The sequence below is a fragment of the Eulemur rufifrons genome, chromosome 7, assembly GCF_041146395.1.
Source record: "Eulemur rufifrons isolate Redbay chromosome 7, OSU_ERuf_1, whole genome shotgun sequence".
Lineage (NCBI taxonomy): Eukaryota > Metazoa > Chordata > Mammalia > Primates > Lemuridae > Eulemur > Eulemur rufifrons.
Genome location: NC_090989.1, coordinates 223,872,343 through 223,896,560, shown reverse-complemented (window position 1 = coordinate 223,896,560; position 24,218 = coordinate 223,872,343). Strand labels below are relative to the sequence as shown.

Sequence of the window (24,218 nt, the reverse complement as noted above, 5' to 3'; positions counted from 1 at the left end):
GCTGTCCTTCTTTCTCTCCTCCATTCTAATATTTTCATGCTTGTTCATTCTTCAACCACCATTTGGTTTATGTTGTTTTTGTAACTTGTGGGCAAAGTGAAAATTCACCAAAAAAGGTATACATGTGAATCTGTAACAAGAAAAACATGTTGAAAGGGAGTCACTGAATTCAATAGAAAATAGATTGTACAGACTAGTGGAAGTTAGCCTTGGAGTTTTAGTGACACACATGTTTTCTAAAATGTAAAAACAACATAACATCAATTTTTGTAAGCAATCTTAGAAGTCCCCACCCTAACATGAGAACTTTTTAGATTGTTCTCTTCCAGGTATTGTTCGTGTGAGTATTTCTTCACATAATCATAATCCCCATGCATATAATTTTGTATTTTGGTATAAATTTGTTAGGGAAATCTTTCTGAGCTCTTGGTCATATTTCTTAGCTGAATTACTCGGTATTTTGGAGATCATTTTTAGTGGCAGACCTGTGTGCCTGCTAGCACTGGGCCTCTGGTTTTCTTATTGTCCCTGGCTAAAGAATGTAAACATCGGCGAGTTTTAAAGAGACTGGATAATACCAATCTCTGGGCACAGAACAGTAAGTTAAATAGGGCATAGAGCTAGTTGAGTTGCATGTTTACTAGTTTAAAAAAAAAACTTAGGAAAATAAGTACTGAGAGTTATTGGAAATCACTCAAACAGCATTAGGTACAGGTGCACCTCTTCTAAAGGATTGAGGCCTTAATATTCAAACCCCTCCAAACCTTGGCACTGAATAGACTACAGAAAGTGTCTAAGGACCACAGAATGTTAGGCATGCGAGGGACCTTTCAGAGCATCTCGTCTAACACCCTCATGAGACAGACCAGGAGCGTGAAGCCAAGAGAGAATGCAGATTTCACTGTTGCAAGGACAGAGCTGGGGTGACAAAACAGGCCTTCTGGCTCTCAATTCAATGCTCTTTTCAATCCCGAGTATTGGAAAGTAGGCACAAACGGACAGCTATGATTAAAAAAGAGAAAACGGAGCAAAAAGAAAGAAAGAAAGCAAAGCTAGAAAAAAGGGAAGATGGTATGAGGTGAGAAAGAAGGGAAGGGAAGTGGGCATGAGGGTTTTAAGTCTTTACTCACCTTAAGAGAAAACTTGAAATTAGGTAATACAGGGTCCCCAGGGTAAACTGGCCCTCTGAAGTTAGCACCCCAAGTTATGTAAAGGCATCAGCTAGGCATTGAGCTTTTCTTGTCTGCTTAGAAATGAAATTTCTAGAAAGAGAAGGCAGTGTGGTAGAAGGATGGTCTCTCAGGAGTTGTGAAGGATGCAGGCTCTACTTTTCTATCTTTGACATCAATGGATGCCATGCATGCCTTTTGTATGGATTTTTTTTTTTTAATCTTTGGAGAATAAATGACAAATGAACAAGTGGAAATACCTGTAACTAACCAATGTTCCTCAAATTCCCTCTGGTAGCTCCTTTCTGAATATTTATTGGACTTCAGTTGCTCTTGAGACATCACCAAAGAAAATGCTAAATATACATTAAGAACTTAGAGAAATGCAACCTCCTACATTTCACGGAAAGTCCCAGAAAGGATGTGTAACTAGCTAAGAAGAATGTATAGGTTATCTAATACGTAACAAAGCACTCGACCACTTAGTGGATGAAGTAGTCTCCCCCAAATGGCTGCCATCAAGCTCTTTTATTCCGATACATACAGGGCACCCCTAAAATCAGAAGGTAGAGTCTATTTCCCCTTCTCTTAAATCTGGTTGGTCTTGTGACTTGCTTTGACCAATAGAATGAAGCAAGCAGAAATAACATTCTAGAACTTCCAGGCTCAGGCCTTAAGATGACTGGAAGTTTCCATTCCTCCGTCTTAGAAACCAGATGCCATAGAAGAATTCTGACCACCCTGCTGGAAGAAAGCCAGCCACATGGAAGGAGAGAGGTTATGTGGAGGAGGACTGAGGTGCCTCAGTCCTGGTGTGTGAATGAAGGCTTCTTGGACCTTCCAGCTCAGCCCATCTGCCAGTGGCCAGCTGAATGCAGTCAAATAAGTGACATTAGCCAATGCTCAGCTGAGCTTAGTTGACCCACAGAGTCATGAGATACAGTGAATACTTGATGTTTTTGGCCACTAAGTTTTGGGATGGTTTGTTATGCAGCAATTGATAAGCAAAGCAGTGGCTTAAAACAGCAACCATTTATATTTCTCATGAATCTGTGGGTTGAGTGGGTGGTTTTGGTGATCTAGACCAAGCTTGGCCAATCTGCTTTGGACGTGCTTACGCCTCTGCCGCCAACTAAGGGCTGGCTGGCCATGGATGGGCCCAGCTGTGATGTCTCAGCTCTGCCTCACAGGGTCTTCGATCTTCCAGCAGGCTCGTTCTCCTAGTGATGTCAGAATCCTAAGAGTGAAAGCAGAAATGCATAAACCTTTTACAAGCCTTCATTTACATCAAGTCTGCTATTGTCCCATTGGCCAAAGTAAATCATATGGTTGAGCTCAGAGTGGAACAGGACTACAAAGTTAGAGGCAAAGACCCTGGGTAAAGGAAGGTCATTTATTAGGGGCCATTAATACTATTAAATCTACTATAAGGAACCTATCTATGCATATTTCTCATAGGGAGAGGAGTATTAAATAGCATTGTTAAGATTTTGGACTGAGATCTGGAATCAATTGGAAAAATTACATTCACAGTTAAGTAAAATAATTAGATAAGCATTTTCTGATTTTTAAATAGGTTTCCAGATTTTCTGGCCAAGTCACTCTTGCTAGAGTTATTGACGTTGCTGTTTTATTTCCAATAGAGGATGACTTTCTTAAATTCCTGTTAATAGGGTTAGAGATAAAATTAGGAAGAAATATCAGGTCTCACACTACATGGCCTCTCATTCAATTAATTAATTCACAGTAATGATGCAATCTTAAGGCTCTCAGTGGAGTTCCTTAGAATCCTGTTTCATAGAGTTAGCTCTCTAAACAGCTAGTGGGCAATCTGCTTGAGACTGCTCTCTGGAAACCTAATTCTGTTTGCATTTTTGATTTATGGAAGGGAGTTAATACTAGGCCTTTTAACGGGAAAAAAGGGCTGTGTGTACATATGTATTTGGGCATTTATATGTAAAGTGTATGACCACTTCTGATCCACTGTTATTTCACTGAAGTTTGGTTTTACCTATCTTCACCTCCCCTGCATCACTGGGAACTGACTTTGCATTTTCACTTACCACCACCTCCTTGCTGGGAAGCAAATTTATTTTCTGTTCTGGATTTCACAGCTGAAGTCTGAGGAGCAGGAGAGACTGGGATACCATTCCCAGGTCCCACACTTACAGTGGTGTGATGCTGCCCCCTGTACAGTATACACCAGTCAGATGAACGGTTCTTTGACTTGTTCCTCTGTCCTCCACCGCCCCCTCTATCGACCCCATCTAGAACTTTGTTAATACAGTGTTTCTTTTATTGTTCAGGAATCGGGAGTCAAGGAAACTGTGTTCTGGTCCTTGGGTCAATGTCTTGTGCCCTTAGTTTTCTCATTTGTGAAGTGAGCAAGCTGGACTAGACGTATGTTCCTGCTCCCAGCTTTGAAGAATCTAGGATGCCAGGATAAAACCAGACATAGGTCACAAGGTCCTAAACACATGATGCCCTAAATCTCCCAGGAATGGCCAGACACATCTAGAGGAAGTAAGTTCGGAAAATAGCTGAAGAAGAATAATTTGCCAATTATACCTCAGTAAAGTTGAAAAACAAGAATAATAGATATTTGCATTATAAAGGAATGATTGTACTTGATTCCAGGCTGATATTAAACCATAACAAACTCACCCAAAGGGGGGGGTGGGGGTGGGGGTGGCGAGAGATACAAAGGGATTACAAAACTGAAAAGAGGTGTCACTTGCAGAGAACTAAGGGAGTATCCTTTCAAACAGCAATTCACTTTGGCTCACCAAGCCAGGGATGTCTGAGGATAAGGATCATGAATTGTTGGTCTTCCCCAGACACAGCGTATCCCACGTTTCCATCAGTGTTTGTTTTGTTAAAGAGGGGTAAGGTGGACGGAAATGATGAGGCTGAGAAATATCACTTGCTTGGATTCAGCTGGGAGGGACCCGATACATTTCGGTTCCCATTAAGTGAATTTAGCTTTAGCTTCCATGACAGCATTTCCCCAAAGGAGTCCTTTAGGTCTGGTCCCTACCCTCTTTGCAGCTAGACTGACATCCCAAGTCCCCCAGCCCACCCAGCGCTATCAGTAGGATTTGGCCCCCACCCCGATCACACTCCAGCCTTCTCTCTCCTAGGACCCCCTCATCAGCCTACCCCTACCTGTTGGGTAGGTGTTACTTCCAGGGAACACCTGCTGACCTTAGAAGGGGCAACCGTCGCCTTGGAATCCTGGCCTGTCCCTTCCCGGTTAACCCGAGGCGCTTAAGTGTGGGCTACGCCGCAAGCAGAGTCCAGCGGGCAGGGGATCAGCGTAGCCGAGTTCAGTGGCCTGAGCAAGGGGGACGCCCTATCCCAAACGCAGCCCTGTTTCGCGGGGCTTCAAGACGCTGACAACAGCCGGGAACCCCCAGACTAGCCCTACAGGAACCGGCCAATTCTAGGGGCCCGTCCCAACCCCGCCCTCTGTCCTGGGCGAGCGGCAGCGGGACTGGGCGCCCCGTCCCCACGCACCGACCGCAGGCTCTAGCCGCAGCTGCCGGTGCTGCAAGCCAGTTTGGCTTCCCTGCAGGGCGTGCGGGGATGGAGCAAGGGGGTGGAGAGAAAAGGGGAAGAGCCTGGCGGCCGGCGGGCGGGGCCTGCAGCCTCCCCGAGCCGCGGCCGCCGCCGCGCAGCCCGCTCTCTCTGCGCCTCGCTCGGACTCCGAGGCGCACTGCCGAGCCCGGGGGGCGCCGCTGCTCCTCGGCCTCCGGTCCCCGGACGCGCCGCGGCCAGGCTGCGCCCGGCTGTGGAGCCGTTCCGAGTTGCGGGGGCTTGGGCTGCCGCTCGCCGCTCCGTCTGGCCGGAGGACTGGCGGGGAAGGAAGGGGAAAGCGGGGACACGCACACTCGCCGCGGCGCGCGCGCATTGCACACTCGCAGCCGCGCGCCCCCGCCGAGGCGCGTCCGGGGCGAGTTTGGCCCCGCGGCGCGGGCCCCGGCACCTGCCCGCCCCGGGGGCTGCCCCCCAGCCCCGGCCCCGCCCCGCCGCCCCTCCCGCCCCTCGCCTGCACTGCTCTCCCATCGCCGGGGGGAAGCAACAACGTCCCGATAACTTGCAGACTGTGGCGCAACTGGTCTCGACAGCGGTGGCACCCGAATGCTGCCCGGGTGAGGTAAGTTTCCTGCGCGTCCCCGGCCCCTCCCCCCAGACCCTCCTTAGGGGCTCGCGCTTGGGGGCTCTGTGCCTCTGATGAATCCTGGCGGTCTCTCTACCCTTTTACTTTGCCTGTCCGCGTTGTGCTAGGGGTGACGTGCAGGGGACTCTCGTGGCTACCGAAGCGGGACCCTTCGTAGCGCTGTGCCACTGCTGCGCGCTCCCAGCGGGCACCCACCCGCTCATCACCCTGATTCCTCGGGCCGCAGTGACACTCGGAGATCACTCTGGATTCACTTAAACGGGAGCCCCCTCCCCTTGTCAGGGGAACCTGCAGAGTTTGGCAGCAGAAGGGGAGGTCTCCCCACCACCCTCCCCCTGGTACTAAACAGCGGCGAACTTGTTAGGCGCCTCTGGGATCTCAAGAGGGGCTTGCGAGACGGTGTTCTGCTCCTTTCTGGCGCTGGAGCCGGGTTGAACAGGTGCGGTACGGTTTCACCCTAAATGCAGCAACAGACTTCGGCGTTTCCCAGGCTCTCTCCCCCAGCCCAGTCAACGTGACGCTTCAACATCTGGGGCGGGGGGTGGGAGTGTGGGGGCATTGGGGAAGCCGAATGCCCAGGTTTGATTTGCCGTGCAGGTGCCAGCAGTGGCCTGAACAGAAAACAACAAATGTCTGCTCTTTCATCTATGCAGATGAGCATGTTGTCGTTGCTTATCAGCCCCCGTACCGCCCCCCCCCCCCCAGCTCGCTCGTCTCTGGTGCCCCGCATGGCTGGGTAGAAACCTGTTCCAGAGGAGTTGGTTTGGGTAGGTTGATGAATTCTGTCATCTGATCTCCTGAAATCAGGACTCCGAACAAGGAAATGCTAGTTACTTTGATGCTTTTTAAAGGGAGTGTGTAGCAGACCAAAATGACACCCACCACCACTACTACTACCTCTCTGTGACACTGTCAGACTGCTGGAGGCCCTAGCTCCAAGGTGGATAAAGCTTACAGGACCGGTGGTAGGTCAGAATGTGTTAATCTGGTGCAAGGAAGAAGTGGTCTGTGCATCAGTACTTCTGAGTGTGGAACCCCTTTTGTCCCTCTGATGAAGCATCTACCCAGAGACTTCTCCCTTGTTCTGTGCAGAGGCTGAAGTGTTCTGCAGTTGTTGGAGTGGAGAAAAGCCAAAGGGTTGGTTTCATTAGGACTCTAATGTGATGAAGTAGAATAGTGTTCGTGGAAGCTTTTGCTAGAGTATTCCCAGTTGAAAGGAGACCCTGGAAAAAACCTTTCCCAGCCAAGTCCAAGCCAGCAGGAGGTGAAGTAAGCCTATGTATGATCTCTTAGGAGAGGGAGATGGTGGGTTCTACTACAGTACTGAGTGCAGAGACCTATGAGGGCTGATGGGAAAGGTGGTATGTCTGAGAATGTTGTATGGTGACCTCTTGAGAAGGAAAACTGTAAAGCACCGAATGATACAATCACGTTACCTTTTTGTCCAAATTAAGATGACCAGAGAAATTTAATAATAATACCTTACATTTGCATCACTGTCTTGCAATCCGTAAATGTTTTTCAATATTCTCACTTAATTCCAACCATTTCTAAGGGAGGCAGGGAAAAATTATTTACCACATCTTCACAGAAGGAACATGAGGCTCACAGATTCAGGGATTTAACAAGTGGCTGGCATTAGAGTCAAAGCCAGGTTTTCTGTCATAACCCAGTGCCTGTTCTGTACTTGTATAATGTTTTTAAAAAACTGCCAGAGTTCTTCTGCATTTATTGTGGTCGTCACGGTCTCACCATGAATTACTGTTCACATTTTATGGATGAGGAAACTGAGGTTTAGACAAGTGACAGTTTTCCATGGTATCACTTCTAATTTAATGGTGTTTACAATACTAGAACTCAGATCTCCTGATGTCTAGTCCATTACTTTGCGTGTTCTATCATTGTTCCACTTCTGAGGGCATCGAGGACACATCAGGGATACTGCAATACTCTAGGGACCGTTAAGCATGTGAACTGGTGATCTGGGTTCTAGTTCTGGCACTCTATTTGGCTAACTGACCTAGGCCAAATCATATCACCTCCAAGTCTCAAGTCTCTTACACATCAAACAAAAAGTTCAAATTGAATTATGTTTCTTCTTTCCAGCTTTAGCATTCTGTAATTCTTACCAATGTATTTGTAATCCAATGTTACCATTTCCTTTAGGGGAAGGAAAGCTTTTTACCTGATATCAACTAAGAGATTTAGCTAATTCCCCACACCAACTGTAATTTACTCCTTCCCACTTTCACCACCTATCACTTAATCAAGGGAAAGAAAATTACAAGCGCGCTTTAGCTTAGCATCTATAGTATATTGTTTAGTATTACTATTTGACTCGAAGATCTTGTGAGGGGTGAAGTACTCTAAGGTATAATACATGTCAGGGTTTATTTGAATATTCTGAAAGTAAACTTGTAACATTTTTGTTTTAGCTTTGTGGTTTGCATATAGTAAGTACTCAATAAATAGCTGTTGAATTAATGAAGGAGGTGAATGAAATCATTCATAAGGAAAACAGATGCTGTCAAACATAGAAAGTGTCTCACCATGTAAATTCCCAACACATAAGATAATTTACCTACAGGGTGTACCTCGTGAAGCTGGCAGGTACAGGAGCCCGTTGTCGCTCTCTTTCCTGAATGTGTCATATAAAGAAGAGTTTTTCTTTCTCCCTGTGGACAATAGACTCATGTATGTTGTGCTCTTTTGCTCCCCACCCACTTAGTTGTTAGTAAGTGTAGCTGGCTAAGAGATACATTCCTAGAAATTGACTTGTCCCATTTTATGAAAGGGTATGTCTCACAATGGAGAAACCAACCATTCTTTTTTTTTTTTTTAAATAGGTATTGAGTAAATTTCAGCAGATGCTAATACTGGCTCGTGGTTTCAGAGGGGGAACCTAATTAACAAAACCAACCTAGTTTCTGTTCCCTTTAACAATATTCTTCTCTTTTCACCCCTCCTTCCTGTATACAGACAAGTAATGTTCTTATGTTTGAAAGAATGAAGACAAAGAATACAATGGATCTTAACTATTATTAACAGATCTCCAATTTATATTGAGAATTGAGGTCTATTTCCTTCTGATAAACAATTCAAATATTAACTAGTTTAGAGACTCACACCTTTTAAGAATAAGAAAACTGAAACTTAGGTGAGTTGACTTGCTTGTCGTCACACAGATCACAGCAGAAGGACCAGGGTGAATGTGGAATTCTTAAGAAGGTTCATATTCAAGGAAGTACCAGGAGTTCTATGGTGAGAGTGCAGTTTTGACTTTTAGAAATGATAGAGGATTAATAGAAAACTTATGTTTACTATAATTATTATAGAGTCAGGACATTTTCAAATGGTTTAGTATTTATATTTTAAGATTTTCTTGTCCAAGCAGATACCATTAATGAGAAAATGTTTGACTGTTTTTATCTATTGACCATGATTGTCTTGGCTTATATACATCAGTAGACTCAGAATTAATACTTTGCTCCAACCAGTGCTTGGAGAGAGAAAACTATTTGAATAGAAACACAAATGTATGCTGGTTTTCTAAGCTTCTCTTCCTGGTAAATAAAGCCAGAAGCCAAAGGTGGCCCTGCATACAGCTGGTAAATTCATAAACATGTATGCATTTAATTTGCATTTGTATTTTGCCTGTACTTCTGTTAAATAATGAGTCAGAACATTTAATATCCTGGAAAAATAATTTTTTTTCCTATGGCCAGAGGGCCTTCATTAGAGTTATTCTGTAAAACATCAAGTCCTAAATGTATTTGTTGTTGAAACATGTTCTCTTTGTATCAAGTGCATTAACTGAAGTTGGAAGGAGTCCTTTTATTTTTTTAGAAGCTGCCCAGTTAGAACTGTACATTATGTAGCTCCGTTGTTCATTTGTAGTCTTATCTATGGAGCAGGATGTGTTACTTTCTTCTAGATGCCAGGGAAATCAGGGAGGGAGGAAACCTAGACTTTTATTTAGTTTTTTTTTTTTTTTTTCATTTTTAAAATTAATTTTAATCTATTGTTGAAATTTTTGAGGTACATTGTTGTAAACAATCAGCTACCATTGACAAAGAATTTGATTCAGTCAGGTTTCTTTCCGTATCAAAGATTAGGCCAGGGAAAACAGGCTTGGTTTAGTACATTGTATTCTCAATTGTATCTACTCCCGTATAGCTTCATCAAAGGTGTATAAGGAAATGATCACACAGGAAAGCATAGGAATACTGTCTAAATTAGATTACTCGTGGGAAGATTTGAAACAGATAGTGATTGGGACAAGGCTGCACGGTCAGTCAGCTGACAGTACCTTGGTATTATCATTTTAAGTTAAAACAAACCTGCACTTGAATGAACTGAATCAAGTGGGTGTTCTTGTAGCAAGTCTTCTGTGTGTATTCTTTAGGGACTGAATGAACAATGGGTACGTATTTAATACTATGTTTTGAGTACTTTACATAATGAGTGAACAATAAGTTCTTGAGACTCTCTAATACTTTTAGAAAATCAGTTGTAATTGATTTAGATACAATGAAAGTGCAATGAAATATAAAACATTGATTGGGTGTTCAGTATTGCTCCCAGTTTAAAACATGCACGTATATGTCTTTCAGTGAAGGTTCAGGCAAGAGTTGGCGTTTTGCAGTGCTAAGGGCCTAGGGAGTATAATTACCTTGAATTGGAACTAAAGTTCAGAGACAGGACTGTAGAAAGTCCATTTATTTTGTAAGAAGGAAAGTGATATTTAAAGTCTTCACCATCCGGTAATGCTGAGCACGAGGTTTGGGGAGGAGGATAAAGTTATAACTAGCCATAAAAATGTGTTTATTTGCTTCATAGACAGACTGGCATAAGAAATGCAATGGATTCAACATGTTGTATAGTGGGTTTTTAACATACACAGTACACAATTCTTTTTCTTTTTCTTTTTATAACCACGCCCACCATCATGCTCTGTGGATCCCTTGGTCATACATTTGATAATAAAATAAGGAAACAACAATAGCAGCAGCAACTGAAAAGCAATACTATGACCTCCTTGAGGAAACAGTGAGCACATCATAGGTGTTCAGCAAATATTTGTCAATGGAAAAGGTTAGACATCACATTTTATTTATATTTGTATTCTTGGAACTTAGCACTGTGTCTGGCAAATGGTGAGGATTTAATAAATGTGTACTGAACAATTTATGCATCCAAATGAATATTACTCTTCAAACTCTTGGGATGTTCCATAATTATTCAAACGATACTGTTATTTTCCAAACCATTTGTCTTTCAGGCAGGCTGGTAGACACTAATTTCAATAGTTCATAATGGTCCTTTTTTCTTAAATCATAAATGGTATTTGTTCACTAGATGCCAACCTTTTTTTTAACCAACATGCCTAGGAATAATTTTTTATTATTTCTCTTCTTTAGGAGAAAAATAAATTTAATTGTGTTCTATTTTTCTTTAAAAGTATACAATAAACATTTTTAAAGCACCCATAGTGGCTTAATCGTTTGTTTGGTTCAGGGTACAGAGATAAGAATGGACTTTAAGCTTCCCTAAGTTAATCAGCTTAAATATCACCTCCTCCTGGGGCCTTGTGAGATCATCTAACTTCTAAAGGGGACCTTCCCATATGCTTTGTTCACTTATCACAATAGATACGTACACATTTATGTATTTCACTCTTCTGTCATCTATGCCCAAACTCTCACTCAACCCAAGATTGTAAACTCCTTGAGGGCAGAAGTCAGGTTTCTTTAAAAGTGTTTTTGTAGCGTTTGGCGCAAAGTAGGTGCCAGGCTTGATTTTGTACATTCTGTATTTAAATGAATGTAAATATAGAAATGAATGAGTGAATCAGTAAGTCCTGTCCATCCTGCCAAGATGAAATGGGCTACCATTGAGGTCACTCAAGCTAAATCAGTCCAGCTATGAAGATAGTGCTTACATGTTAGCTGTGACATCTCCATTAAAATGATGAAAAGCCCTTCAAGATGAGGAAACACTTGTTTAGCTGAGTAAATTCTGCCATGATTATGAATGAAGCATTACCTTTATTTAAAGAGTGATTCCTTTTATTTAACTCAAAAATCAATGGTAGCAAACAAATTAGCGGAAATTATCAAGCACAAAACAAAATATTCCAAAATTGTTAAAATGGCCTCCCAAAGTACCTAAATCATAAACATGTTAAGACCCTTTAGTGTTAATAGACAAGGCAAATCCTATGATGCCTCACATAAAGTTTTCCAACCTCAGCTTGTTTTTCCTTAAACATTTGATATATCAGTAGTCCAATACCATGGAAGAAGCCAGGGCAGTGGTTCTCAAAGTGTGATCTTTGGACCAATAGCATTACATGAGAACTTGTTAAAAATGCAAATTCTCATACTCCACCCTAGGCCAACGGAATTGAAAAAACTGTGGGGATGGAGTTTAGCAATCCGAGTGTCAATAGGCCTCCAGGTGATTCTAATCCACACTCAACACTGAGAGTAAATGTTCCACCTGTTGATTGAAGTATAGGCCTCCTGAAGTGTTCAGTATTCCCAGGTGACTCCAGGGGTGCATAGAGAAGGTGCCATCTGCCTGCTCCATCAGAAATATAAGGGGAGAAATGAAAAATTCTCCCTTGGCCAGTCTTGGCTTTTCTTAGAAACTGTGTGGATCACAAGAAAACGGATTCTTGTGACTGGATTGGGTATCTAGGATGTTACATAGAATATAAAAAAGCTTTTAATAGTTACTGCCAAGTGATGGGGACTCCCAGGACTGGGAGATGGTTTGGGGTTTGTGGGCAATGAGGGGTATGATGGTAGCTCCACGCATGACTTCTGTTGGGTTTTGCTTCGACACCAGGTGGAGGAAAGATTCCAAGAACTAGTGGTTGTCTAGGAAGGAGAACCAGTGGTTTTCTGACAGTTCTCAGACTATTTCAAGTCAGTTCAGCGCACTAGATATCGATGGACCCCTTGGCCAAGGACAGTACCACGTACTATGATGTATTAAAAAAAAGTATAAACATGGTCCTGGCTGTCGAGGAGGCTGACTGTGCCAAGAACTTAGTCTATTCTAGTCCCTTCTCAAGTTCTGTTTCTTTTTATCACCATGTGTCTACAAGGTGGGCTGCAGCATCCTCGCTGTGAAAAAAGGAAGTGGAGACCTAGTCAAGTTAGTCGTAACTTGCCCACGGGCACAGAACCAGTAAGCAATGGTGCTAAGGTTCCAGCCCTGGCTTTTCTGATTTTAAAGCCCATATTCTGTCTCTGTTTCATGCTGTAGCACCTCAAACTGTAATTTTGCAACAGGAGGTTTAGAAAGGAGAATCTAAAATTTATATTTCCAACCCAAGTCTCTCTCTGAACTCTAGATTGTATAATTGACATTGCACTTGGATATCGCAGAGCCATCTCAAATTCTACATGTCCAAAAACAGAATCATGATCTTTTCTTTCTCCATACCTGATACTCTAGCAGGGTCCCCAGCTCTGTGGTGGACACTGCTAACCATCAACTAGCACGAGCAGAAACTTGGGAGCCATCCTTGGCTCCATCCTTTCCACATACCATATCTAATCCATCACCAGTGTCTATGGATTTTGCTCTCTGAATATGTCCCCCTTCCATCTTGTCCTCATCACTTCTGCTGTTTCTATCCTAGCCCAGCTTCTTATCTGGCTGTGGGACTGGTCTCCAGAGTCCACTCTGGCCCTCCTCTGATCCACTGCCCATACTGCAGCCAGAGTGCTTAAGAGGGCTGAGAGGATCGGAAACCCTCCTTGCTGGGTCTTTCCTTTCTGCAACCCAGCCAAGCCCTCATGGAAGCAGACAAATTCTGGGCCCAGGGCTCTCCCTCTCGGTGGTCCTTTGAGCTCCTGCAAACCTCTGAGGACTTGTTCTTCCAAATAGCATTCTACTCTGATGCTTTTGGCTCTCCTGGAGTACAGTCAGATCCAGATCAGAACTATAGTTGGCTGCTCTTAAAGGTACAAGATGAAATCCCCAGGGTGGCCCTAGGGACTTGCTCAACCCCACCCCAAATACCAAGTTTTTACAGTGCTCCGGGAATCCCCAAGGTGCGCCCACTCATTCTAACACGGAACTCAAAACTGTTCCACCACCACAATTACTTATACCCTGGGCCCGAGTATCCTCCCAACGTCACATCTGTAGCCACCGTAGTAGAGAAATGTTCCACCTGTGGGCTGGGGGTAAAATCGAACCCTCTTTCGAAAGGTGCCTGTCTCTGACCCGTGACTGTGGCTTATCCCCGCAGCTTTGGGGCAAAACCCAGGGGTTGCTTTGCATAACTGGTGTTATGAAGAAGCATGGCTGGAAATCATTCTCTCTGTAGTTTCTTGTAACAGAAACCAGTTGAAATAGGTGGAGGAAAACTTCCTGACCTAGGAGTGAGAGTGGAGGGGTGCTGGAGAGAGAGAAACACAGGAATTGGCCTCAGTCTCTGCAGTGGCCTCCCTTTGTGTCTGGGTCACTGATGTGGCCCTGCACAGGCTGGGTGCTGCCTGCCCCTCCAGCCGCAGGCCAGCCACTCTGCCCAGCCACTCTAAGCACTGCCAGCCACAGACCCTCCATGCAGCACGTGTGTTGCTCCCTCTGGAGTGTTCTTCTCATCGGCTGACCATGCTTCGGGTCAGCTCTAAGGTTACTTTTGAAAGGAGACCTTCAGCACCTACCCCCAGTCTAGGACAGGGCCAGCACTTTGCTCTCCAGGGAGGGTTCAATGCTGTGATTACTTGATTCATTCCCTCTCCCCCACCAGGCCCCAAGTATCAGGGCCCCCTGCATCCCCAGCAGTTAAATAGTGCTGGCACATGCATTATTTTCTTAAATAAATAAGTATATGGATGTCAGTACCTTCACCTTTAAAAAAAAAAATCCTTTTTGTAAATTTCCAGTGAAGAAAGGAAATGCACAGTGATGGTGAAGGAACCACGTTCTGTGGCTGATCCTGTCCGTGGACTTTCAGTGTTCTTTACCACCGCTTCATCCCGCAGCCGACACGATCAGCACTTCTGTAATGGGAGCTGCAGTTATTGCCCAAGGAAGGTTACCCCAAAATCATCATCTAAAATATTTCTGGAAGGATACCTGAGATACTGGTATCCTTGTTTGCTTCTGGGAAGGCAAATTGACTAGCTGGGAGGTGGGGGTGGGAGGATTTTCATCACATGCCTTTTGTACTTCTGAATTTTGAACCAGATGTGTGAATTACTTATTTAAAAAATAAAAATGGTAAAAGTAAAAGGAAGGAAGGTACAAAAAGGGATGTGAAGGGATGGGAATGATTGTTTTTTAGAGAAAAGAAGATGGAGGTGCAATTGAAGGGAGTTTGTCCTAAAAAAAATTCTTGTCTTCAGGGATACAGGCAGTTATCCTGAACTGCTGTGTACATCGACAGAGGACTATGTGGCTTCTACTTAAAAGGGATTCCACACAGTGTAACTTGACTTAAAGAAGTTTGCCTGACCTCTCTCATCACAAATTATTACATTTAATCCAAATATAAGGGCTAATAAAGCCTAATTATTTAAGAGCAGAGGCCAGGCACAGTGGCTCACACCTGAAATCCTAGTGCTTTGGGAGGCTGAGGCAGGAGGATCACTTTAGGCCAGGAGTTTGAGATCAGCCTGGGCAATACAGCGAGACTCTGTCTCTACAAAAAATAAAAAATTAGCTGAGCATATTGGTGTGTGCCTGTAGTCCCAGCTACTTGGGAGGCTGAGGCAGGAGGATTGCTTGAGCCTAGGAGTTCAAGGTTATAGTGAGCTGTGATTGCATCCCTGCATTCCAGCCTGGTCAACAGAGTGAGAGCAAGACCCTGTCTCTAAAGAATAATAACAATAATAATAATAAAAGAGCCAAGCAGTTGTTAAGGAAGGAGTTAGAGGCTAAAGCATTCTCTTTGACAATCTAGCTGTCTTTAGGATAGAATAGGAGGCAGGATGGTAGCATACAGAAACTGGTTAATGTAAGTTGAACTAACTTAAGCTTGTATTTGATCTTTGCACATGGTTTTTTCAGTTAGTCACACCTGAACTATAAATAAAAGAGAAATATCAACTTATCATATTCAATTTAGGCTGCTATAACAAAATACCAAAGACTCGGTGGCTCATAAACAACAGAAATTTATTTCTCATAGTTCTGGGGGCTGGAAGTCTGAGATCAGGATGCCAGCATGGCCAGGTTCTGGTGGGACCCTGGTGAGGTTTCAATGACCAGCTTCTCATTGTATCCTCATTACAGCTGAAAGAAGGAGAAAGAGCCATCTGGGGTCCCTTTTATAAGGGCACTAATCCCATTCATGAGATCTCCAGCCCATGACCTAATCACCTCCCAAAGACCCCCACCTCCTAATACCATCACCTTGGGAGTTAGAATTTCAACATGAATTTTGGGGGGAAAAACATGCAGACCATTGCATAATACTTTATGGCCCAGTCGATCCCTGTATGAAACACATTCTACACTGAAACCCAATATATGCATAGACATATAAATAATAAACATAATGGAAACAAAGGTTTCATGAAGCAATACTTAACCATACTACATGAAATGTGCTCTGTTATTTTCTATGTTCCTTCCCACCTCCAATCTCCACCACACATTGGTCATGAGCCGCAGACTTGATTTTCCTCCCCGTTAAAGGGCAGAAACCTGCAACTTAGAAAGCATGGATCTAATCCTGCATCCCCTCCAGTGTTGCCTGTGGTCTGTGCTCAACCCACAGGCCGAGGAGTTGCATGACTACACATCCAGTGCTCTTTCCACTCCTATGGAACCACAGCAGGTTGTGAGTTAACAATGCCCTAAAGTCACCCTCTGCAAAGTTTTAATTTCTGTCAAGAAGACTGGGTGAAACTTGGAGGGTAGGCATGTGATAGAACTTGGAGTTGGAGAAAAGTGACTCATGCAGCCTCCTTGTCTATCATACAGGATAGATAAGCTTTAATAATGAAACATGGCCTTTAAACTGGGACATTTCTATATTTTTTCATATAGTGCTTACCCTAAAGTTCATACTGATTTATTTTAGCAAGAATCTAAATACTGTAAGGAAAAAAACCCTGACTTCACTGATCATCGCCTAAGAGCACATTTGGGAATAACACTAATCGGGTGTCGGGCAGATATGGGCGGGGAGGGGATGGGTGTATACCTACATAATGAGTGCGATGCGCACTGTCTGGGGGATGGACATGCTTGAAGCTCTGACTTGAGGATGTGGGAAGGCAAGGGCAATATAAGTAACCTAAACTTTCGTACCCCCATAATATGCTGGAAGAAAAAATATGTCAAGAACAACTTGGCAGTGTATTTTTTTTTTTTCTTCCTGAAATTCATTCAGATCTCAAGCCTGCTCATTTTAATTGGCTGTTCAAGCACAAAATGAAAGGGGCTCAAAGCAGGGAACTCTTGGCTACTCAGAACCTTTGGACAGAATATTTTACTTCTAGAATAAATTTCCCGGCCGGGGGCGGTGGCTCACGCCTGTAATCCTAGCACTCTGGGAGGCCGAGGTGGGCGGATCGTTTGAGCTCAGGAGTTCGAGACCAGCCTGAGCAAGAGCGAGACCCCACCTCTACTAAAAATAGAAAGAAATTATATGGACAGCTAAAAATATATATAGAAAAAAATTAGCCGGGCATAGTGGCGCATGCCTGTAGTCCCAGCTACTCGGGAGGCTGAGACAGGAGGATCGCTCGAGCTCAGGAGTTTGAGGTTGCTGTGAGCTAGGCTAACGCCACGGCACTCACTCTAGCCTGGGCAACAGAGTGAGACTCTGTCTCAAAAAAAAAAAAATAAATAAATAAATAAATAAATTTCCCGATTGCTTGCTCCTTTAAGTCCCAACATTTCTTATGGCCAAGTTTTATATAGAAAATTTTCCCAAAGTTGTCAGATCTTTCCTTGATCCTATAAAAAATTATACAGAACAGAATGTATCTTTTATGCTGTAATAAAGTGATAGATTTAGGACTCATTCAAGGATGCAAGGCTCTTTGCCCTTGCACCAACTAGACCTGCTTTGCTATTTTCAAAAATCTTGTCTGCTTTTTCTTGATTTTCTATTTTTTTAGGCCCTGTTTCTGTGGCTTTCAGCAGTGAGGCCTTTCACTCATTGTTTGCTATTGGCAATCTGCTGTGATCTTGGGAACCAGATAACCATATTGTCTGAATTGTATTTTCCAAATAGACTCATGTTATCCATGGAAATTAAATTTTTTTAAAAGAAAAAAAAGTAATTTTTGAGAGAGAGCTTCAAGAGTTCTGTTTGTAAAGCAAGCAAGCTTTACTTCTTTCTTGTTCATTTAGTTCATAGGCCAATAAAGAGCATGTTTTTCTTCCATCCTGTTTTGGGTTGTTCAAATAAAGTGCTATCTTTTTCAGACAGATAGGCATGGTTTCTTTTTCTTTATTTTTATAAAATATTTATAATGTGTTTACATTATGATCTACAGAAAGATATCATAGACTTTTTCATTTAACTTAAACATAGTGGTAATTTATGGGCATTTTGGTGACAGTTTCATTTGCAATGTTTTGTGCCTTTAGAGGTTATAGATTACCAAAAGTATTTCTCTTTCCCTTGGAAATATTGCATAGAAAATTTCCCAAATTTTCCCATCTTCATCTTCCATTGGAAAACAAACTTTAACACTTGCAATGAAACACATAAGGTGAATAATGAAAAATTAACTGATTTTTAAAGAGTGATGTGAACACGGACTGTTCTTAGGGCTTGTGCATTCATTATATGGAAACAAAAAAAACAATGGTGTCTTTGCTTTGACAAGCTATATTTAAATGATGCCCTTTTGTTGTTTTTTCCCAAGACATATAGTTTAGACAGAGCACTGAAGATTATGGAAACTGGAACAAATGGGAAATCAGTCTCTCGTTGCTAAAGGTTAAGAAAGAGACATGACTCTTGTTTATGTTTGTTTATAGAAGAAAGAATGGAAATTCAGCTTTTAAGATTTTGTGTACAGTTGGGCTTCATTATTTAGTTTAGCAGTTTCGCAGAAACTCCCTCTCCTACGTGACAATTTATAACGTAAACATGATGCATCATTTCATTTTGTGCAAACTTTATACAACGAATAGTCATTTCCACATATGTCAAAAGACTTCTGGAAGCATTTTAGAACTGAATCTTAAGTATCCTACACGTGCGCCTGGAAGTTTTCGAGATAGATGATCAACCCAGCTTGACATTACATTTTTGTTTCTTCGTTTGTCTACTTCCTCCCTGAAATGTAAAGTTTCACAAGAGCAAGAACTTTGTTCTGTTTATTCCCACATCCACAGCACCTAGAACAGTGCCCAGCACGAAGACAGCCTGCGATGACCATTTGTTGAATGGATGAATGAGTTCATTCTTAAGCTATATAAATGAATGTTTAAGCTGTGACTGTTTTTTCTTCAACTTCCTAGCTCCTCCTTCCTTTAAAAAATTTCTACAGTCTAGCTTCTAGCCTTACCACTGCTTCAAGTTCCTTTCCCAAGGAGGAGCCTTGGGAGCCTTTGTTGTCAAATTTTAGTCTTCTTTCATTCTCTTGCTTTTTTGGCCTGTTCCATTTAGGACAATTTAATAACATCATGCCCCTCTATCTATCGGCCACTCATCTGCTCTTGTGACACCAAACCCTTCCCTCTGTGAAAAATACCTCTAGTACAAAATCTACACTTGCAGCTGTGCTATCACCTATTTAAAAGTGCAATCTACCTCCCTTTCCAAATTCTAACTTTTCATCAAAGATACCCTCATTCTTTTTACCTACCTTTGAAATTTTAGCAATCTTTTTACTTTGCTCATCTCTATGTCTGTGCAGCTCCCAGTTTTAAAAAAAAATGTTCTCTTATGTTCTCATCTCTGTTTTCTATATTGATGCCTCTTACCTGTTGTAGCAGTTTCCCAAACGGCTTCCATACTTCCCTTTTTGCCCCCTTTCATCAATTATAATAGCTGCTTTCAGACATTATAATTTTGTCACTGCCATGCTCAGACATCGTTAGAAGCTTCAGTGTGTCTGAAATCTAAATGCTTTGGTTTGGTCCACAGGACCATTCACAGTCTGGTCCTAGTTGCCATTGATCATCGTCATCATCATCGTCATCATTGTCATCGTCATAGTTTTAGTAGTATAGCAGTGACAGCAGCTACCTTTTCTTAAACTCTTACTGTTTCAGGCACAGCACGTGAGAAGGAATGAGCTCATAAAGCTTCCTAGTGTGTTTTGGAGCTGTATGATGTGATAATGGGCAGGGTGGGTGTGGGTGGAAGGTGATGGGGCTGGAGACATGTGTTGGGGCCGGACCATGGACATCTTGTCAGCTGTGCTAAGGAGTTTGAACTTTTCTTCTATAGGCAATGAGGAAACAACTAGAAGAGTTTCATGGACAAATGATGAGCTCATATTTTATTTCATATCAGCAACATGAGCTGTAGTTTGGGAGATGCATTCGAAGGGTAAGAGACTGGAGACAGGGAGACTAATTACCGGAGAGATTATGAGGGTCTGAATTGAGGTAGGGAGGATAGGGAAGAGTGAGCAGATTTGACATTTAGGAGGGAGAGTTTTTAGAACTTGGTGACCACCTGGATATGAATTTTGGGGAACAGTAGAAGATGATTTTCTAGCTTTTGGCTTGAGTGGCTAGAGAGATTGGGGAGTAGTGCTCAACAGAAGAAATACCAAGAATAGGCAGCATCTATGTGGTGGCAGAAACAGGGGACTGTGATGACGAGTCCTGTTTTGGACATGCATTTGAGATATCTGTGGGATATCTAGGCAGAATGTGGCTATAAGTAGAGCAGTCCGCGATGGAGACACTGGCTGTGTTATGGTCATATGCTCTGGGCAGTGGTTCAAGCCATGGGAGTGGATGAGATTGAGATACCTGCAGGACACCCAGGTGGAGAGCCTAGAAGGAAGCTGTGTATGAGTGTGGATGTAAGAAGAGAGGCTACATTGCAGACACAGTACGATGAGCACTTACTAGTGACTAGCGCCATGGGATCAAATGACGCTTCCCTGAAAGGGTTTGTATAAGAAGAGAGAACATCATCCCCAGATCTTCATTTGCAATTTTGTTTTTCCACACCTTGGCTTCTTCCCTTGTTTTCTTACTGAATCTTCATCTCTTTTTTTTCTCTGTTTAAGGAAATGGCACATACATCCCACTGTTCTGGAAGGCCTCTCTGACCCCACTGATCCCCACAGCTGCTTCCTCAGAAATGATTTCTCAAGCACACGTTCTCTTTGGTGCCCTTGCTCTTGTGACTCTTTGGGAGTGCTCCCTCGAGGCTCATGTTTCGTTTGTTCTCAGCTTATCTCTCCAAGCAGACTCAGTCCCACCAGCAGGGACCACGGCTTGGTCTGCCTCGTCTTCCCCACCAGCCTAATGGCTCCTTCTACGCACCAGCTGCTCCTATGACAGTGTTTTTTCCTTTGTCCTCTTTGGAGGTTCATTTGCTGACCATATTATGGTTATTTTTATTTCATTCATTTATTTATTTTACGTTATATAAAAGTTTTACATATGTTTGGGGTACATGTGGTATTTTGATGCCTGTATACAATGTGTAATGATCAAATCAGGGTAATTGGGTTATCCATCACCTCAGACATTTTTCTTTGTGTTGGGAACATTACAATTCTTCTCTTCTAGCTATTCTGAAACATACAATAAATTATTAAACAAATAATTTCCCTACTGTACTATCAAATACTATTAATAGAACATATTCCTTCTAACTGTATTTTTGTACCCCTTAACTAACTTCTATTCATCCCCTCCCACCTTGTTCCTTTCCCAGCCTCTGCTGACCACCATTCCACTCTCTACCTCCATGAAATCCACTTTTTAAGTTTCCATATATGAGTGAGAACATGCAATATTTGTCTTTCTGTACCTGACTTATTTCACTTAACATAACGACCTCCAGTTCCGTCTATGTTGCTGCAAATGACAAGATTTCATTCTTTTTTATGGCTGAATAGTATTCTATTGTACATATGTGCCACATTTTCTTTCTCCATTTATCTGTTGATGGACACTTAGGTTGCTTCCCTATCTTGGCTGTTGTGAATAGTGCTGCAGTAAACATGGAGCACAAATATCTCTTTGATATACTGATTTCCTTTCTTTTGGATATACGTCCAGCAATGGGATTGCTGGATCAAATGGTAGTTCTATGTTTAGTTTTGTTAGTAACTTCCATACTGTTTTCCATAATGGCTCTACTACTTTACATTCCCAACAGCAGTGTACAGGGGTTCCCCTTTCTCTGCATTCTTGCCAGCATTTGTTATTTTTTTTTTATAGTAGTCATTCTAACTGGGGTGAGATAATACCTCATTGTGGTTTTGATTTGCATTTTCTTGGTTAATAATGTTGACCATTTTTTCATGTACCTATTGGCCATCTGTATGTCTTCATTTGAGAAATGGCTATTCAGGTCTTTTGCCCATTTTTTAATCAAATTATTTGGTTTTTTACTGTTGAGTTCCTTGAATATTCTGATTGTCACTCCCTTGTCAAATGGAGAGTTTGCAAATATTTTCTCCCATTCTGTAGGTTGTCTTTTCACTTTCTTGGTTGTTTCCGTTGCTGTGCAGAAGCTTTTTAGCTTGGTGCAATCCCATTTGTCTGTTTTTACTTTTGTTCGCTATGCTTTTGGGTCTTACTCAAAAAGTCTTACCCAGACCAATGTCCTATAGCATTTTCCCAATGTTTTCTTTTTATGTAGTTTCACAGTTTCGGGTCTTACATTAAGTCTTTAGTGAATTTTGAGTTGGTTTTTATATATGGTGAAAGATGGGGATCTAGTTTCATTCTGCACGTGATTACTGATTTTTCCCAGCACCATTTATTAAAGAGACTGTCCTTTCCCCAATGTATATTGTTGGCACCTTTGCCAAAAATGAGTTGGCTGCAAGGGCATGGATTTCTTTCTGGGTCCTCTGTTCTGTTCCATTTGATTATATGTCTGTTTTTATGCCAATACCATATGCTGTTTTGATTACTATGGCTTTCTGGTATAATTTGAGGTCAGGTAGTGTGATGTCTCCAGCTTTGTTCTTTTTGCTCAAGATTGCTTTAGCTATTCAAGGTCTTTTGTGGTTTCATACAAATTTTGGGTTTTTTATTTGTTTTGTTTTTTTCTATTTCTGTGAAGAATGTCATTGAGATTGTGATAGCGATTGCATTTAATCAATAGATTTCTTTGGGTAGTAAAGACATTCTGACAATAATAATTTTTCCAGTCCATGAGCATGGGATATCTTTCCATTTTTTGTGTGTCCTCTTCAATCTTTTTCATCAGTGTTGTATAGCTTTCCTTATAGATATATTTCACTTTGTTGTTTAAATTTATTCCTAGGTATTTATTTTTTGTAGCTATTGTAAATGGAATTGCTTTCTTGATTTCTTTTTCAGATTCATTGCTGTTGGCTTATAGAAAAACTATGGATTTTTGTATGTTGATTTTGTATACTGCAACTTTATTGAATTTGTTTATTAGTTCTAAGAGTTTTTTAGTGGATTCTAAGTTTTTCTAAATATAGGATTGTGTCATATGCAAACAAAGATAATTTGACTTCTTCCTTTCCAATTTGGATACTCGTTATTTCTTTCCATTGCCTAATTGCTGTGGCGAGGACTTCCAGTAATATGTTGAATAGAAGTGGTGAAAGTGGACCTTCTATCTTATTCCAGATCTGAGTGGAAAGGCTTTTGACTTTTCCTCTACTACTTTTTATTGATTAGTTTTATTTTCCTTTGGAAGTATGAAGAAACAAGGTGAACAACTCAAAGTTCTATAAAGGCTTATATCAATTGATGTACCTCAAATTAAATTGAAAATGCTTATTTAAAATGTGTTTGTAGCTGGATGTTCTATTTCTCGCTTAAAAAAAATTAAATTAGCAAAAAAGCACATGAAACCCAGTGCAGAATTTTGGTCATTTGTCATTCTCACTATTTTTAAACTCTAAAGCAAGAAAATATATCTTTTGGCAGTTCCCCTATACCTACTATAGTTTCTGCGAGCAGTTTATCTCCTGGTTTCATTGGGTCAAACTTCCTGTGTTTTTAAATAACATTTTGCATACATTTGTTCAAGTTGAATTTGGGTGCAGTGAGAGCGCTGGTCCGAGAAGCAGGGATTCTGACTCGTCCGGCCTCTCTGATAACACTTTGGTGACCTCTGGTCAAATGGCTTGACCCCTTTTGTGCCTTTTTCTTTCCCTCATCTGTGAAATGAGAATCTATGCATTGGCTCCAGACCTAGTTCAAAGGCACATTGTGAGGCCAAATGGAATGATGGCCTTTCAGGTCCTTAGAACAAAAACTCACGCACATTAGAGAATTTATTTCATAGGAATTGCAGAAAGGGGTCAGGCTCAGGGCAGCTACCTTTATAGCCCATGAGTAAGCAGATCTGAGTCAAGGGTTCCCCATAAAGAATAATTCCCTTCTCCTGTCCCTGAGGCCAAAGACATGGGTGGGACACTTTGCTAAAGTCTAATGAGAGTTACAGAATTTAAAGACACCCTCAACATGGATGAGGAGAGGAGCATGCTTTTATCTTTAAAAAGAGATGAATCCTGGATGTGGATGTTTATGGAAGAAAGCAAAACTCATGCTTACTTGTCAGAGAAAAAGAACGCTGGTGAACAGCAAATAATTCATATGATAGGGTCCAAACTAGGACGTGATGCTACAGGTGTTAAATAAGTTCATTGCTTATTCCATCTAGTCTGTATGGTATGTGGTTGTCAACGTATTACATCCTCCTGAGTGCCTAATGCTCTATCTTGCATACAAAGATGATTAGTGTTTTA

General features: G+C 42.1%; 1 protein-coding gene across 7 annotated transcripts in view; it reads left to right on the top strand.

Annotated features, from left to right (window-relative positions):
- The first annotated feature begins 4,852 nt into the window (after positions 1-4,852).
- Positions 4,853-24,218, top strand: part of PIP5K1B (phosphatidylinositol-4-phosphate 5-kinase type 1 beta) — a 273,143-nt gene continuing 253,777 nt past the window's right edge. For 4 of the 7 annotated variants that reach the window (XM_069474144.1, XM_069474141.1, XM_069474143.1 and 1 more), the window contains exon 1: positions 4,853-5,325. The gene's annotated coding sequence lies outside the window, so the exon portion shown is untranslated. Of the gene's footprint in view, positions 5,326-5,542; positions 5,789-24,218 lie in introns of those variants that run through there. The other 3 variants (XM_069474140.1, XM_069474142.1, XM_069474138.1) reach the window with 1 other exon arrangement.